This window comes from Schistocerca gregaria, chromosome 6 (genome assembly GCF_023897955.1).
Source record: "Schistocerca gregaria isolate iqSchGreg1 chromosome 6, iqSchGreg1.2, whole genome shotgun sequence".
NCBI lineage: Eukaryota > Metazoa > Arthropoda > Insecta > Orthoptera > Acrididae > Schistocerca > Schistocerca gregaria.
Genome location: NC_064925.1, coordinates 287,308,382 through 287,326,268, shown reverse-complemented (window position 1 = coordinate 287,326,268; position 17,887 = coordinate 287,308,382). Strand labels below are relative to the sequence as shown.

At 41.3% G+C, this 17,887-nt stretch overlaps 1 protein-coding gene across 2 annotated transcripts in view; it reads right to left on the bottom strand.

Moving 5' to 3' along the window:
* LOC126278432 (two pore potassium channel protein sup-9) overlaps nt 1-17,887 on the bottom strand; it is a 1,195,629-nt gene that overhangs the window by 223,886 nt on the left and 953,856 nt on the right. The gene's annotated exons all lie outside the window — the stretch shown is intronic.

Here is a 17,887-nt window from a genome sequence, read left to right as displayed (position 1 = left end):
AGACACGGTGCGTTGCGTTGCGGTCGCTGCTGGCCAGTGCTGCCAGAACCAATGTCAGGAAACGTAATGATGCTTTTCGCAAGATTTGATTGGAAAGTCTGCAAGATCTACTCACTTTACTAAAACTCCTGAAGTTGAAACATCTCTATTCGAACAGTTTCGCTGGCTCTATTGAGCTGCCTTCAGCCTTTGTATACTTCTTTGCACCTTTGTAGGTCGTAAAACTTGGGGAGAAGGATGGGCAACAGAGCGTTTCGTTAGACAGCATTTACGCTCTGCACTTCATATCTCTATAGATATATTAAGTGTCCTATGATTTCTTTTCTAGTTCGTCTATTCCGTTTCCATGTTGTATTTCTGTGTTTACATTTATCATTCCTTGTCTCGTCTGCTAGAGAATGTCTGGGAATATTTGTGTGTGTTGCTTCCATGTACTTTGGTTATGGGCGGGGATTCTCTGAACGACAAAGACAGTTTAGCCAACTTCTACATCTACATCTCCATACATACTCAACAATCCACTATGCGGTGCGTGGCAGAGGGTACCTCGTACCACAACTAGCATCTTCTCTCCCTGCTCCACTCCCAAACAGTACGCGGGAAAAAAGACTGCCTATATGCCTCTGTACGAGCCCTAATCTCTGTTATCTTTGTGGTCTTTCCGCGGAATGTAAGTTGGTGGCAGTAAAATTGTACTGTAGTCAGCCTCAATTTCCTCAGTAGCGATTCACGAAAATAACGTCTCCTTTCCTCCAGAGACTCCCATCCGATTTCCTGAAGCATTTCCGTAACACTCGCGTGATGATCAAACCTACCAGTAACAAATCTAGCAGCCCGCCTCTGAATTGCTTTTATGTCCTCCCTCAATCCGACCTGATATGGATCCCAAACACTCGAGCAGTACTCAAGAATAGGTCGTACTAGTATTTTATAAGCGGTCTCGTTTACAGATGAACCACATCTTCCCCAAATTCTACCAACGAACCGAAGACGACTATCCGCCTTCCCAACTGCCATTACATGCTTGTCCCACTTCATATCGCTCTGCTATGTTACGCCCAAATATTTAATAGACGTGACTGTGTCAAGCGCTACACTACTGATGGAGTATTCAAACATTACGGGATTCTTTTTCCTATTCATCTGCATTAATTTACATTTATCGATATATATAGTTAGCTGCCATTCTCTAAACCAGTCACAAATCCTGTCCAAGTCATATTGTATCCTCCTACAGTCACTCAACGACGACACCTTCCCGTACACCACAGCATCATCAGCAAACAGCAGCACATTGCTATCCACCCTACCCAAAAGATCATTTATATAGATAGAAAACAACAGCGGACCTACCACACTTCCCTGGGGCACTCCAGATGATACCCTCACCTCCAATGAACACTCACCATCGAAGACAACGTACTGCATTCTATTACTTAAGAAGTCTTCGAGCCACTCACATACTTGGGAATCAGTACCATATGCTCGTACCGTAGTTACGAGTCTGCAGTGGGGCACCGAATCAAACGCTTTCCGGAAATCAAGGAATATGGCATCCGTCTGATACCCTTCATCCCTGGTTCGCAGGGTATCATGTGAAAAAAGGGCGAGTTGCGTTTCGCAGGAGCGATGCTTTCTAAAGCCGTGCTGATGCATGGACAGCAACTTCTCTGTCTCAAGGAAATTCATTATATTCGAACTGAGAATATGTTCGAGAAACCTGCAACAAACCGATGTTAAGGATATTGGTCTGTAATTTTGAGGATCCGTCCTTCTACCCTTCTTATATACAGGCGTCACCTGCGGTTTTGTCCAGTCGCTCGGGACTTTACGTTGGACAAGAGATTCGTGATAAATGCAAGCTAAGTAAGGAGCCAATGCAGTAGAGTACTCTCTGTAAAACCGAAATGGAATCCCATCAGGACCTGGCTATTTAGTTGTTTTCAACCAGTTCAGCTACTTCACAACCCCAGGGATGTCTATCATTATGTCCTCCATACGGGAATCTGTACGAGACTCAGACGGTGGTATGTTTGTACCATACTCTTGTGTGAAAGATTTCTCAAATGCTAAATTTAAAATTTCAGCTTTCGTTTTGCTGTCTTCCGTTGCCAGGCCAGGCTATTCAGTGAGTGGCTGGATGGAAGCCTTCGACCCGCTTACTGATTTTACATAAGACCAGAATTTCCTTGGGTTTTCAGCAAGATCTTTTGCTAAGGTATGAAGTTGGTAGTGGTTGAATGCTTCGCGCATCGCTCTTCTTCTTTATAGAGACGCAGTAGCTTCTGCTGCGGTAAAGAAGCATTAGGGGGGACTGATCAGCAGCTATTGTACAGTTGATGCAGGTAGCTAGAACATGTTGTCTCTATCCATTTCCGCTGCTCCCTGTGGACTTCCGTATGGTAGCGTTGAACAGCACTGGTCGCTGGAACCTCGGAAGGTGAGGTTCCTACTCTAGTCATCGCCTATATTGTAAGTTTGGTATTTGGGATCTGTAAGGATTTTGTTGAACTTGAGATCCTAATACGTTTCTTTGGGGTAATGATGAATTACACCGGAGTAACTATTTAGTTAGCTAATACGGCGATGCATATTGATATTTCAGTTAATCAACGCAATTTCTTATGCCACCACTACTTACAATTTTCAATTCATTTAATGAGGTTCCGTATTTCTCTTCGTGTTGGCCAGACAAACCGGGCCACGCGACCTTCCGCCACGTGGAAAGCCTTCAGCTCAACGTTATTATTCAGTCAAGCGAGCTGCTTCAATTGAAATTGAATCGAATGAGAATCTGATTTCATTCTATAGATATCTGCATGTTTTGTGTATCCTAGATGGAGGCATTCTATGCAAACTACCGACTACGTGCTTGATCGGTAGAGATAATATCCGGCAGGAGTGGCCGAGCGGTTCTAGGCGCTGCAGTCTGAAATCGCGTGACCGCTACACTCGCAAGTTCGAATCCTACCTCGGGCATGGATGTGTGTGATCTCCTCTGGAAATAAAAAAAAGTTCGAGGGGGCTAGGCCTCAAGAGTACGGATGATAAGGCATCCCAGTAATTTCGCTTTTTTGTGCAATAGTCACGCACCAATAGCGCTGAATGGGCGGGTGGGTTATCGTGATGCAAGAGCCATGAATTGTCTCTCTACATTTCAGCTAGTTTCCTTCCCACATTTCCTCGCAGACGACGCAACACGTTCCGATAGCACTATCGATTAACAGTTTATCCCTGTTGATAATTCTTCGTCCGCAGCTCGTGGTCGTGCGGTTGCGTTCTCGCTTCCCACGTCCGTGTTCCCGGGTTCGATTCCCGGCGAGGTCAGGGATTTTCTCTGCCTCGTGATAACTGGGTGTTGTGTGATGTCCTTAGGTTAGTTAGGTTTAAGTAGTTCTAATTTCTAGGGGACTGATGACAATAGATGTTAAGTCCCATAGTGCTCAGAGCCATTTTTGATATTTCTTCTAAGTCAAAGGAAACTATGAGCATGACTTGACATTTAACCTGACCGACAAGCTTTTTTTGGTCTTGGAGAACCTTTCCCGACCCACTGTGAAGGTTGAACCTTGGTCTCAACACCATAACCGTAGAATCACGTCTCATCACCAGTTATGATTCTTTTATAGAACATTTCGTTTTCATTTACGCTGTTCAAAAGCTCTTAATGGATTGCGAAGGGTAGGTCTCTCTGGTCCTGTCTCATGAGCCGTAGGACGAACTTGGCAACACGAAGCATTCCAATATGCTGTGGTACGATTTCATGACTATGAAACTGAGATGTTACGTTCTTCTGCAAGCTCTCGGACAGTCAGTCTTCGACTGGCACGCACAATTTCGTTGACGTTCCGTACATGAGCGTCGAAAGGCGTAGTGAACGAGGGCCATCTTTAACTTCCATCCGGCCATTTTTAAACTCTGTGAACCATTACAAGCACCAAGCACGGCTTAACCATTCATCGCCGTAGACTACCAGCATCATCTGGTACGTCCCTGTAAAGGTTTCCTTGAGTTTAATACAGACGCTCTGCTCCTCTAACTCCACCATCTCAAAATATGCAAATCGTGCAACACAACGTTCTACTCAGTACAGGACGGAGCAATAAATATCGGACGTACAATACTGAAAATTCCGACAGTTGCACTGTAAACCCAGACGTGTAGGAATGCCAACTGCATTTCGCTCCAGTACATCATCGGCGCGAAATTACGAATGTTTCGATATTTTTGAACAGATCTCGTATTATCAGGGTAGAATAATAACGTAGCGGGTTATTCCTCTGTACAGATTCATGATTAGAAAATCATTGCCTTGGTAGTCGCTTCACAGTAGCTACGTGGTTAAGTCCATTTGGGCCTGTAGATCGGTCCCATTTCAGAGTTTAACATGATAATTATTTCGTACAGTCGGACTTTAATTCTAAGCATCCATTTAGGTATCTTGTTGTATTCAAGAGGTAGACATGTGCTGTGTACTTAACCCAAAGTAAATTAACGGATGGCCAATGAGTTCTTTTCAGGCATGAGCTCAGGATGTTGTCTCATTACCCTCCTTCTGAGAATGTGAAAACATTTCATATTGAAATATTTGGAAGAATATGTGTGATGATGTATTAGCGTCGTTTTTGTGTCCTGTGCTTGCCTCCACGTGGCAGTAACTTACAAGTTTCTCCAAACAGGCAGGGCCCTTCAACAATGTGTTTCTTTTTCTAGTTTCAATACAAAATTTTTGATTTACAATTTTTTACGACTCCACACTTCCCGTTTACTATCAGAAATCCTCCTTGTACAAATAAGTGCTTTTCCGCTGCGTGTCTGAGTGATTTATTCCAGGTGGAGATGCACACGGTTATATTTCTTTTAGGTGAGAGTATTGTACTGGAAGGTGTTGGATTTGCCTGACACATTACATAGGGTTTTCATGGAAGGTGTTGGATTTGCCTGACACCTTACAGTACCTTGAGAAGAGTGTACATACGAAAGTAAGCACTTTTTGAGCATTTTGTGCTACTTTGTTGTTGAGACATAATTATTTGTTTTATGCGGCGTCTGCAAATATTTTACAGTCTAGGGTTCAAGTGTTGTATACAATGAGGTGACGAAAGTCGTGGGATAGCGATTTGCTCATATACAGATGACAATAGTATCGTGTACAAAGGCATAAAAGAGCAGTGCATTGGCGGAGTTGTCATTTGTACTCAAGTGACTTACATGAAAATGTTTTCGACGTGACTGAAGCCGCACGACGGGAATTAACGCACTTTGAACGCGGGATGGTAATTAGAGCTAGGCGCATGGAGCATTCAGTTTTTGAAATCGTTAGGGACTTCAATACTCCGATATCCACAGCGTCAAAAGTCTGCCAAAAACACAAAATTTCAGGCATTACCTCTCACCACAGGCAACGCAGTCGCTGACGGCCTTCACTTAACGACCGAGAGCAGCGGCGTTTGCTTACAGTTGTCAGTGTCAACAGATGAGCAGCACTCTGTGAAATACTCGCAGATGCCAATGTGGGACGTACGACGAATGTATCCGTTAGGACAGTGTGGCGAAATGAGTCACGTCAGCAGACGATCTACGCTAGTGCCTTTGCTAACAGCGAGACATCGCCTGCAGCGCCACTGCTTGGCTTATGGCCGTATCGGTGGGATTCTAGAGAACTGGAAAACACTGACATGATCAGGTGAGTGCGATTTCACTTACACAGCTGATGGTAGGGTTCAAGTGCGGCTCATGCCCACGAAGCCATGGATCCAACTTGTTGACAAGTTGCTGGGCAAGCTGGTGGTGGCCCCATGAAGATATGGTTTGTGTTTACATGGAATGGACTGCGTCCTAGCTCAATTACATCGAGACGAGTAGCAGTTCCGGAAAAACTGTGGAATTTTTATGGGTGAGCTTGAGCCATGTCACTGGGCCACAACTGTTCACGATTGGTTTGAAGAACTTTCTGGATGACTCGAGCAAATAATTTGGCCACTCGACATAATCCCATAGAACATTTATTGTGCATAATCGAGAGGTCAGTCCGTGGACAAAACTGTACATGGTAACACCTTCGTAATTATGGACGGCTGTGACGGCAGCATGGCTCAATATTCCTGCAGTGGACTTTCAACGACTCGTTGAGTGCATACAAATTCGTGGTGCTGCAGTAACCGTGCAAAAGGACGTCCGACACGATATCTTTAATTCTTCAATTAGAAATTTTTACTGTAAACATAATTGTATATATTTTTAATACTAGTTGTATAATGTGTGCACTGTAAGCCATACTTCGTCGGTCGTGCATCATCCTGTATGTTGAAACGGACGAATGTGTTACACAACAGAACATACGACACCTGCAGATTAACTGACTTACTTTATTGTCTTAACCATTTTAACTTTATTGAAAATGGACAATTGTGTTACTTTCCTTAGCTTCTATTTGAAAATGTGTTTAATTTATAAAAGGTTTTTAATATTACTTTTCACTAATTTCACTACACTTACTGAGTGTTGGTGTGCCGTAGAATAGTAATGTAACAGATAGGCCCTTAAATACAGTGCTGATAAGGTTTTCTCGACAACAACGCCTTTACATTTTATAAGGATATTTGTTCTTAGGCAAATGTCCATGCTGTGAGAGCTATTCGTTCATTAATGTCCGCTCGGTATCGAAATGAAAACCACAGTGGAAATCCGATGAAGCTTTGCACAGATGAATTGGGCAGTTTCTCTAGCTTCCCTGTCGATCGCTCTTTTGAACTGTGAGCGCAAAGTGAGCACGTAAATATACCTAAAAGATTGTGCCTCCCGCCAAGTGTGAGTGCCTGCTGAGAGATTTCGCCCGACTGCGTGGAGCCCACTTAACGTAACTGTCACACATTTTCTTGTTCATGACATTTCTCGTCAATGAAGACGCTTCCTGCTGCTTTTTCGATGGGAAATGTTTGATCACCCACCATACAGCCCGGACTCGACTCCCTCTGATTTTAATCTCTGCTCGCATGAACCGCTGGCTATGAAGGCAACATTTTGCCACAGACAACGATCTGCAGACCAGCGCAGAGAATTGGAGGAAAGCACAGCCAGATGCCTTCTATGGCGACGATATTGCAAAGTTCGCACAGCATTGAGATGAGTGGCGTCTGTGCTGAGAGGTAGATGGAAGATGAAACTAACTGTTCAAACTAAAACATTTTTGATTTTCACTGTGATTGGCATTTCGATTCAGATCGTAACTTAGTAAACGAATAGTCCTCATATCGATTCAAATCGATACGCCGTTTCCCAAAATATCGGAGCAACGGTTGGGGGCGTATGTGTCAATCGGATCCGTTCTAGGGCGGTACCTGTATGACCACGATGCCAGGGGCTGCGTTTGCATTGCGAATGAAAAGACATGTATTTCAGACGGGCAGTACATTTTTTGTAATTTCTGTTTCTTTTGCTTTCTACTACTGTCATCAAACTCATTCCATACAGGAATTACTAGACAGTATGCTGCTTGATATTTGACTTCTGTGCGTAACTTTATTTCGGCTTTGTTATCTTCATCAGTACATATGCAAACAATCACATTTATTTATATTTCACGTAATAGACAATCTATGAGGTTTTTTTTACATTGGTTATTACACTCACGTCCTAACGTTGCAGACGGAAATATGACAATTTTTGAAATGAACAGCAAACCAACCACTCCAGATGGAATAATTAATCATACATCTTCACATCCAAAATTTAGCAAATATGCGTTTTTTCATTCCATGATTAACAGAATTATAAATCTGCCACTGCAATTGGAGGGCATACATAAATAAATATCTACATTATAATATGTCGCATGCTAGTAACAATTTTACTGTAGTATAGTTCTGCCGCTACGCCACAAAAAACACACCCTAAACAATACCGCACTAATCATGGAACAACAGTAACGAGAGAAACTACTTTAAAAAAAGAACTTTTTACTTACCAACATACTACACGGAAAAACCATCCTATAAAATAAACACCCTACTAAACAATACAAGCGTGAGACTAGCCTTCAAAACAATGTTAGCACAAAAGTGCGCTCAGGAAACGCCACTCTCTGGAAACAGTTAAACCCTGGAATTTACAAAAGTAACTGCAATAACTGCACAAAATTTTATGTAAGACAGACGGGAGAACTTCCATCGTCAGTTTCAGAGAATACACAAGAGAAACAAATAACAACCAATCCACCTTTTTTTATACATATCATAAATGAAAACACGTTGACAATATTAAAAACACACTACAAATCCTGCAAAAAACTCCAAAAGTTGAAGTCATGAATATTTTGGAGGAACTGGAAATATACATGCACCCTTAAAATTATTCTGACTGTATACCAAGTGAACAAACCGGTTTCAGGCACATACAGCTTAAAAACAATTATTGAAATTTTATATTGGGATAACGGATAACCAGAACTGCAGAAATTAGAGACATATCAATAACTGTTCCATAGATACATGACCCGTAACAATACAAATATCTTACAGACATATCAATAACATTCCGATAGATACACGACCCGCAACAATATAAATATCTTTGTGTAAGCAACTAGCTGTTAAACTTGAAAAAAAAAAAACCTTTATAAATCATATTATTTTTTTATTTTATTATTTTTATTTTATTATTTTGAGCTTTTCCTCGTTACAGAGGCTTATCTTCAACATAGTAATTTACTCGGAAATTACAATGCAAATAATAAACTTTCTTAAACTATATTTTCAAAATATTCCTCCAGGTGTTTCAATTTGTGTGTCCTCTTCCTCTGCGCCCATTCTCCTCATTGTGTGCTGTACATTTTGGAGCCAGGTGGTCATACGTCGTCCTCCTTCTCTCCTCCAGTTCCCACTCCAGTATCAATTTTGGTATTCTGTTTACCTCCATTCGTCGTACATGCCCGTACCACTGTAATTTCTTTCTATCCATTACGTCATATATTCCTTGTTTTATTTCCATTCTCTTTATTATTTCGGTGTTTCTTATTTTTCTTTCCTGGTGATTCTTGCTGATCTTCTCCAGAAGCCCATCTCTAGAGCTTGTAATTTTTTAATGTGCTTCATGTTAATTGTCCAGGTCTCCGTTCCATACAGAACCACGCTTACTAATATGGATTTGTATATTAATTTTTTAGGTCTGCTCATTACATTCCTGCTATATAAGACTGAGTTAAGCATCCCAATGACCTTCTGTTCGCTACTAATTCTTTTATTGATTTCTGACTCTGATTTTTCCCTCGATTTCTAAAATGGGTTCCAAATAACAGAAAATGTTTATCTTTTTGATTTCCTTTCCTTCAACGTATAGCTCATCTGAATCATTAGTCAAGTATTCTGTTTTTTGGTTATTAATCTTCAAACCCCAAGTTTTGTATGGTGCCGATAGTTTATTGCACACATAGTTAGCACCCATTACGTAAAATATATCAAAATGCGATTGAACTAATGAAGACAATGAAGTGGATTTGTTGTTGTTGTTGTCTTCAGTCCTGAGACTGGTTTGATGCAGCTCTCCATGCTACTCTATCCTGTGCAAGCTGCTTCATCTCCCAGTACCTACTGCAACCTACATCCTTCTGAATCTGCTTAGTGTACTCATCTCTCGGTCTCCCTCTACGATTTTTCCCCTCCACGCTGCCCTCCAGTGCTAAATTTGTGATCCCTTGATGCCTCAAAACATGTCCTACCAACCGATCCCTTCTTCTAGTCAAGTTGTGCCACAAACTTCTCTTCTCCCCAATCCTATTCAATACCTCCTCATTAGTTACGTGATCTATCCACCTTATCTTCAGTATTCTTCTGTAGCACCACATTTCGAAAGCTTCTATTCTCTTCTTGTCCAAACTAGTTATCGTCCATGTTTCACTTCCATACATGGCTACACTCCAAACAAATACTTTCAGAAACGACTTCCTGATACATAAATCTATATTCGATGTTAACAAATTTCTCTTCTTCAGAAACGCTTTCCTTGCCATTGCCAGTCTACATTTTATATCCTCTCTACTTCGACCATCATCAGTTATTTTACTTCCTAAATAGCAAAACTCCTTTACTACTTTAAGTGTCTCATTTCCTAATCTAATTCCCTCAGCATCACCCGATTTAATTTGACTACATTCCATTATCCTCGTTTTGCTTTTGTTAATGTTCATCTTATATCCTCCTTTCAAGACACTGTCCATTCCGTTCAACTGCTCTTCCAAGTCCTTTGCCGTCTCTGACAGAATTACAATGTCATCGGCGAACCTCAAAGTTTTTACTTCGTCTCCATGAATTTTAATACCTACTCCAAATTTTTCTTTTGTTTCCTTTACTGCTTGCTCAATATAAAGATTGAAATACATCGGGGAGAGGTTACAACCCTGTCTCACTCCTTTCCCAACCACTGCTTCCCTTTCATGCCCCTCGACTCTTATTACTGCCATCTGGTTTCTGTACAAATTATAAATAGCCTTTCGCTCCCTGTATTTTACCCCTGCCATCTTTAGAATTTGAAAAACATTCCAGTCAACATTGTCAAAAGCTTTCTCTAAGTCTACAAATGCTAGAAACGTAGGTTTGCCTTTTCTTAATCTTTCTTCTAAGATAAGTCTTAAGGTCAGTATTGCCTCACGTGTTCCAACATTTCGACGGAATCCAAACTGATCCTCCCCGAGGTCCGCATCTACCACTTTTTCCATTCGTCTGTAAAGAATTCGCGTTAGTATTTTGCAGCTGTGGCTTATTAAACTGATAGTTCGGTAATTTTCACATCTGTCAGCACCTGCTTTCTTTGGGATTGGAATTATTATATTCTTCTTGAAGTCTGAGGGTATTTCGCCTGTCTCATACATCTTGCTCACCAGCTGGTAGAGTTTTGTCATGACTGGCTCTCCCAAGGCCGTCAGTAGTTCTAATGGGATGTTGTCTACTCCGGGGGCCTTGTTTCGACTCAGGTCTTTCAGTGCTCTGTCAAACTCTTCACGCAGTATCGTATCTCCCATTTCGTCTTCATCTACATCCTCTTCTATTTCCATAATATTGTCCTCAAGTACATCGCCCTTGTATAAACCTTCTATATACTCCTTCCACCTTTCTGCCTTCCCTTCTTTGCTTAGAACTGGGCTGCCATCTGAGCTCTTGATATTCATACACGTGGTTCTCTTCTCTCCAAAGGTCTCTTTAATTTTCCTGTAGGCAGTATCTATCTTACCCCTAGTGAGATAAGCTTCTACATCCTTACATTTGTCCTCTAGCCATCCCTGTTTAGCCATTTTGCACTTCCTGTCGATCTCATTTTTGAGACGTTTGTATTCCTTTTTGCCTGCTTCATTTATTGCATTTTTATATTTTCTCCTTTCATCAATTAAATTCAATATTTCTTCTGTTACCCAAGGATTTCTAGCAGCCCTCGTCTTTGTACCTACTTTATCCTCTGCTGCCTTCACTACTACATCCCTCAGAGCTACACATTCTTCTTCTACTGTATTTCTTTCCCCTATTCCTGTCAATTGTTCCCTTATGCTCTCTCTGAAACTCTGGACAACCTCTGGTTCTTTCAGTTTATCCAGGTCCCATCTCCTTAATTTCCCACATTTTTGCAGTTTCTTCAGTTTTAATCTACAGGTCATAACCAATAGATTGTGGTCAGAGTCCACATCTGCCCCTGGAAATGTCTTACAACTTAAAACCTGGTTCCTAAATCTCTGTCTTACCATTATATAATCTATCTGATACCTTTTAGTATCTCCAGGGTTCTTCCACGTATACAACCTTCTTTCATGATTCTTAAACCAAGTGTTAGCTATGATTAAGTTGTGCTCTGTGCAAAATTCTACTAGGCGGCTTCCTCTTTCATTTCTTAGCCCCAATCCATATTCACCTACTATGTTTCCTTCTCTCCCTTTTCCTACACTCGAATTCCAGTCACCCATTACTATTAAATTTTCGTCTCCCTTCACTATCTGAATAATTTCTTTTATTTCATCGTACATTTCTTCAATTTCTTCATCATCTGCAGAGCTAGTTGGCATATAAACTTGTACTACTGTAGTAGGTGTGGGCTTCGTATCTATCTTGGCCACAATAATGCGTTCACTATGCTGTTTGTAGTAGCTTACCCGCATTCCTATTTTCCTATTCATTATTAAACCTACTCCTGCATTACCCCTATTTGATTTTGTGTTTATAACCCTGTAGTCACCTAACCAGAAGTCTTGTTCCTCCTGCCACCGAACTTCACTAATTCCCACTATATCTAACTTTAACCTATCCATTTCCCTTTTTAAATTTTCTAACCTACCTGCCCGATTAAGGGATCTGACATTCCACGCTCCGATCCGTAGAACGCCAGTTTTCTTTCTCCTGATAACGACATCCTCCTGAGTAGTCCCCGCCCGGAGATCCGAATGGGGGACTATTTTACCTCCGGAATATTTTACCCAAGAGGATGCCATCATCATTTAATCATACAGTAAAGCTGCATGTCCTCGGGAAAAATTACGGCTGTAGTTTCCCCTTGCTTTCAGCCGTTCGCAGTACCAGCACAGCTAGGCCGTTTTGGTTAATGTTGCAAGGCCAGATCAGTCAATCATCCAGACTGTTGCCCCTGCAACTACTGAAAAGGCTGCTGCCCCTCTTCAGGAACCACACGTTTGTCTGGCCTCTCAACAGATACCCCTCCGTTGTGGTTGCACCTACGGTACGGCCATCTGTATCTCTGAGGCACGCAAGCCTCCCCACCAACGGCAAGGTCCATGGTTCATGGGGGGAGGGAAGTGGATTTATACGAAAATAAAATACCAGGCAACGTACTGTCTACTAATTCCCTGCGTAATGTCCTACTGTCACATAACACATGCTGCAGATCCCATAATAATAAAAATCTTTCCATGCATCTTGTTTAATCGTCTCCATTACATTCCCACAAAAAACGGCGAGGCTAAGCAAAATTCACTGCCCTAGGAACGAGGGCTAAACTGTGCCTTACGGAACTTCCAGATCACGAGATGGGCTCCTCAGGCGAATGCTGGTCCGGAGTAAAAATTACGGCCTTCCAGAAAGCTCGACGCTGAGGAGCTTCTAAGCTCCTGGCGGACGGCAGCAGTCCGCCACGTCCAAGGCGAAAGGGACGCGCTGGTACACGATGAATGGCTGCGCTGTGCGCCCAGCGCCTTCTCTCTTCGTTTTCAAATGCAAATTCTTTGTTTATTAGCCAGAAGGCGAGCGCGTACTTAATAAAATTCTGAGTCGTTTGGCTCACTGTACGCGAGACGTTTCCAAGGATATGTTTCAGCTCTTTGTTTCGTTTCTGTTTTGTTTACGAGCCAGAAGAAGAGCGCGTAGTTAATAAAATCCTGAGTCGTTTGGCTCCCGTACCGCGAGGATTCCAAGGATATGTTTCAGCTCTTTCTTTCGTTCTTCTTCCGCTCCCTCCCTCCGTCTCTCTCTCTCTTTCTCTCTCTGGGCAGGCAGTCTATCTTTTGTTCAGCAGTCCAGATGGCGTTGGACTGTGCAAAACTTTTAAAGCTGAACCTGTGTTTTAGAGGTATAAGATTTTCCTGAGTTTCTATTTGGATCTACACTTCTTGTAGTGATGCGGTATCGGTAAATTCATTTTGCTATTTTGTGTCACGGGCTTTCTGTTAGGCCAATTATATTTCCTTAAAATTAAATTTCGCACAGATAACGAATACGTGGGTGATTCTCTCACATCAAAATCAGATATGAATCAGTTGGTTTTTTCATTTTGGAAAGTATTGATTAGTTTAAAAAATTACTCATTTGGAAGTACGATGTATATAATCTGGATGACTGCAATTATCATATTCAAAAGGAAACGAGATATGTACAATGTAACTGTTTTAAAAATATTTAATTTCCATCTGTGATAAATGTACCCTTATCTAGTGTGGCATCTTTGGCTGTACTATGTCTCTTGCAAGTTCAGGTTCGAGTGTAGCTTCAGTAGGATCGAGAAAATGGAATTTATAGCTAGAGCTAATGTACCAACAAATATAAGCAAATAAATAATACACATGTTGCAAATGTAACGATCGTAAATTATGCAATGAGTGGAAACTGTATATTTTAAGCCCTTATGTCGTGTACAAAAATTACAAAAGTACCAAGAACAATAATGGGAGATACCCAACACTTCACTACTAATAATTTGGTTGTACTACGTGTTGTCAAATACTGTTTTAGGATTCCGTAGCTCAGTCGGTAGAAACGGAACCCTTATAGGATCACTTTGGTGTCCTTATGTCTGTCCGTCTGACCTCTTCTGTTGAGGAACAGGTGGAAGTATTAAGTTAAATTTATGTCAAATACTGTGGTCTACCATCTCTCGGCGATGTAAAAAATTAAGCTTGTAAGTCAGTGCAGCCAAAAGGTATGACCTTTTATGTCACGTGTTTTGAAAGTCGGAAACTCATTCATCAAAACCTATAAATAGACTGGACTATCTACACACACAATTAAGTTCGTACTGAACCCTCAAAGCAGTTTACGCAAGGCATATATAAGTACTACCAGAACAGCAAACTGAATCTTTATATTTTTCTTTAATACTTTTTATACCTTTTCCTTTAATATGTGAAAGACCTCAGCGTTCCTAACATTAGAGTCAAACAAATAAGATAATTTTTCTGTCTGCTCATGTAACTTACATCTAAAACATGTTCGTCTTATATGACTATTAAATGAGTCTCATAATTGCATCTTAACTTTAAATCCGGAATTTATTAACTCTCCTTCGTAGTCTGTAATCTGTAATTTTAATAACCCTAAAGTTATCAACAAATATTTCTGTAATTTTGAATGTTTTATAATCTTTCTTCTCCATCTCAGTAATTCACATGTCAAATAGTTGTTGACAGATTATTTTCTCTAAATTTTCTATAAGTAGCCCCATCGAAACAATTCCATTACGGGTTTAGTTTTATTTGCAAGAAATTCTATGATAAAAGTAGTTGAAATTTCTGTTTCTACAATTTCCATTTATTTAATGAAATAAAACTGGAAGGAACGTAAAATATTAAAATTGTTAAAATAAGAGGAAAATGGGAAACAGTTTTAACTGGGACTGTTGAAAGTATTTTGATGTGATTCCTTTATATAAACAAGATCAATAAGAAGTATTAGGTCACTGGCTTTGAGATGTTGAAACCAATCATCGGAACAAAGTTAACTGTATTTTAGCTGAAAGTTATTAATTTAACTTACCTGAAAGATATTTTAAGAACACTAACAACAGATCTTCAAAGCTGTGAAATGATTTGTTTGTTTCGATAACACTCTAGTGATTGAAAAATGTAAAGACTGGAAATTCTATTCACGAAGTTTTCTTTGCATTTAGCTATTTTATGCTATTCTTATTTTACAGTATTTGTTGTACACAGATGCATGAGAAGATTTTTTGTGGTGTTTTTATTTACTAATTTCAAGTTAGCTTTTTCAGGACATTTTTAAAGATTTTCTGAAACGTATGAAATTTTCTTGATTTAATTTTAGACATGTTTTCATCGTTTTCATGTGAGTTCAAAAAATTAAAGAAAAAAGCCTTTTTAAAAGACTTCGTGAAGTAAATACATTGTTATGACACAGAATAGTATGGGGTATAAATCACAAAAAATTATTGAAACTCACTTTCATTGCCACAGACAAAATCAAGTGGTGCTAGAGACAGAGGTGGAAACAGAAAGCAAGCCAGTATGTCCCAGGTCGATGACAATATTTGACGAGCAAAGATACAAATTCAGCAGAAAGTAGACTGCGACAGAAAACCAAAGTAAGCGAGACAAACATATACGTTAGCTCGTGATACATGTTACAAGGGCCGGCCGTTGTGACCGAGCAGTTGTAGGCGCTTCAGTCCGGAACCACGCTGCTGCTAAAGTCGCAGGTTCGAATCCTGCCTCGGGCGTGGATTTGTGTGATGTCCCTAGGTTAGTTAGGTTTAAGTATTCTAAGTCTAGGGGACTGATACCCCAGATGTTAAGTTCCATAGTGCTTAGTGCCATTTGAATCATGTTACAAGAGACTCTAGCTCTTTCATAAGAGCATGTAGTGAGGTACCGACAGAACGGGTAACAGCTTGTTAAGTGAATACTGCAGAATAAGGATGACATATTCGGTCATTACGAATCAAGTCTTGCATTATAAGACTCCAATTCGCGTAATGAGCTGATCATTGGGGTCGATGGCAATCCAGTAACAGCGTTCGATTTCACGATACGATACTGTTATGAGTCTGTGCCTTAGATGCTTCAGCACAGTCTATGAGCTGGCCGAAGGTGTACTCAAGATGATGGCCTTGACCTGATAAACTTCATTCTGGTTCTCGCCTGTCATCTACTGATGGAGAAACTAACGGTCTTCCAAGAACACCACATCTGTGAGTGGGTCCAACGGTGGACTATAATGTGGAAGCCTGCATCAGATCTCTTTGGATCCACATACCTGTTAAACACCCATATACCTTCAGATGATAATAAGTTAGGGTTACAAAGGAATCGAGCACACTACCGCCGACAACAGGTACATCACTGCTGAGTCATCGAAGATCGTCGGAGAATTTGAATGGGGCCAAGTACACTCCAGCAGCCAGCCAGCCATAAATGGCAACACCTGCTCTCGCCAGTCCGCTACAGCACCAGGGTTGATGACATCTTCTTCTGGGTTATCAACGGCTCGGTGGACGTCAGCTAGAATCCATCACACAGCTGAATGCAATAGCCGAGGCTGGCGTGGAAGAATGACCACATGGAAACATTGTGAATAAATAACTGAACTCTTAATAACGTTTTACTAGTACTGGAGACGCTTCACAGGCTCCTAACAGCTATCCCGGCTTCATGCAGAACCGTCTCCACTCGGCCCTCTATTATAGTTTGAGAATTATGGATCGCTTCTCAGTGTAGTGAAGTGACGCTGAACAGTGATCTACACTACTAGCCACTAGAATTGCTACACCAAGAAGAAATGCAGATGATAAACGGATATTCATTGGACAAATATATTATACTAGAACTGACATGTGATTACGTTTTCACTCAATTTGGGTGCATAGATCCTGAGAAATCAGTACCCAGAACCACCACCTCTGGCCGTAATAGCGGCCTTGATGCGCCTGGGCATTGAGTCAAACAGAGTTTGCATGGCGTGTACATGTACAGCTGCCCATGCAGCTTCAACATGATACCACAGTTAATCAAGAGTAGTGACTGGCGTATTGTGACGAGCCAGTTGCTCAGCCACCATTGACCAGACGTTTTCAATTGGTGAGAGATCTGGAGAATGTGCTGCCCAGAGTAGCAGTCGAACATTTTCTGTATTCAGAAAGGCCTGTACAGGATCTGCAACATGCGGTCGTTCGTTATCGTGCTGAAATGTAGGGTGTCGCAGGGATCGAATAAAGGGTAGAGCCACGGGTTGTAACACATATGAAATGTAGCGTCCACTATTCAAAGCGCCGTCAATGCGAACAAGAGGTGACCGAGACGTGTAACCAATGGCACCCGATACCATCACGCCTGGTGATACGCCAGTATGGCGACGACGAATACACGCTTCCAATGTGCGTTCACCGTAATGTCGCCAAACACAGATATGACCATCACGATGCTGTAAACAGAACCTGGATTCATCTGAAAAAATGACGTTTTGCCATTCGTGCACCCAGGTTCGTCGTTGAGTACACCATCGCAGGCACGCATGTCTGTGATGCAGCGTCAAGGGTAACCGCAGCCACGGTCTTCGAGCTGATAGTCCGTGCTGCTGCAAACGTCGTCGAACTGTTCGTGCAGATGGTTGTTGTCTTACAAACGTCCCCATCTGTTGACTCAGGGATCGAGACGTGGCTGCACGATCCGTTC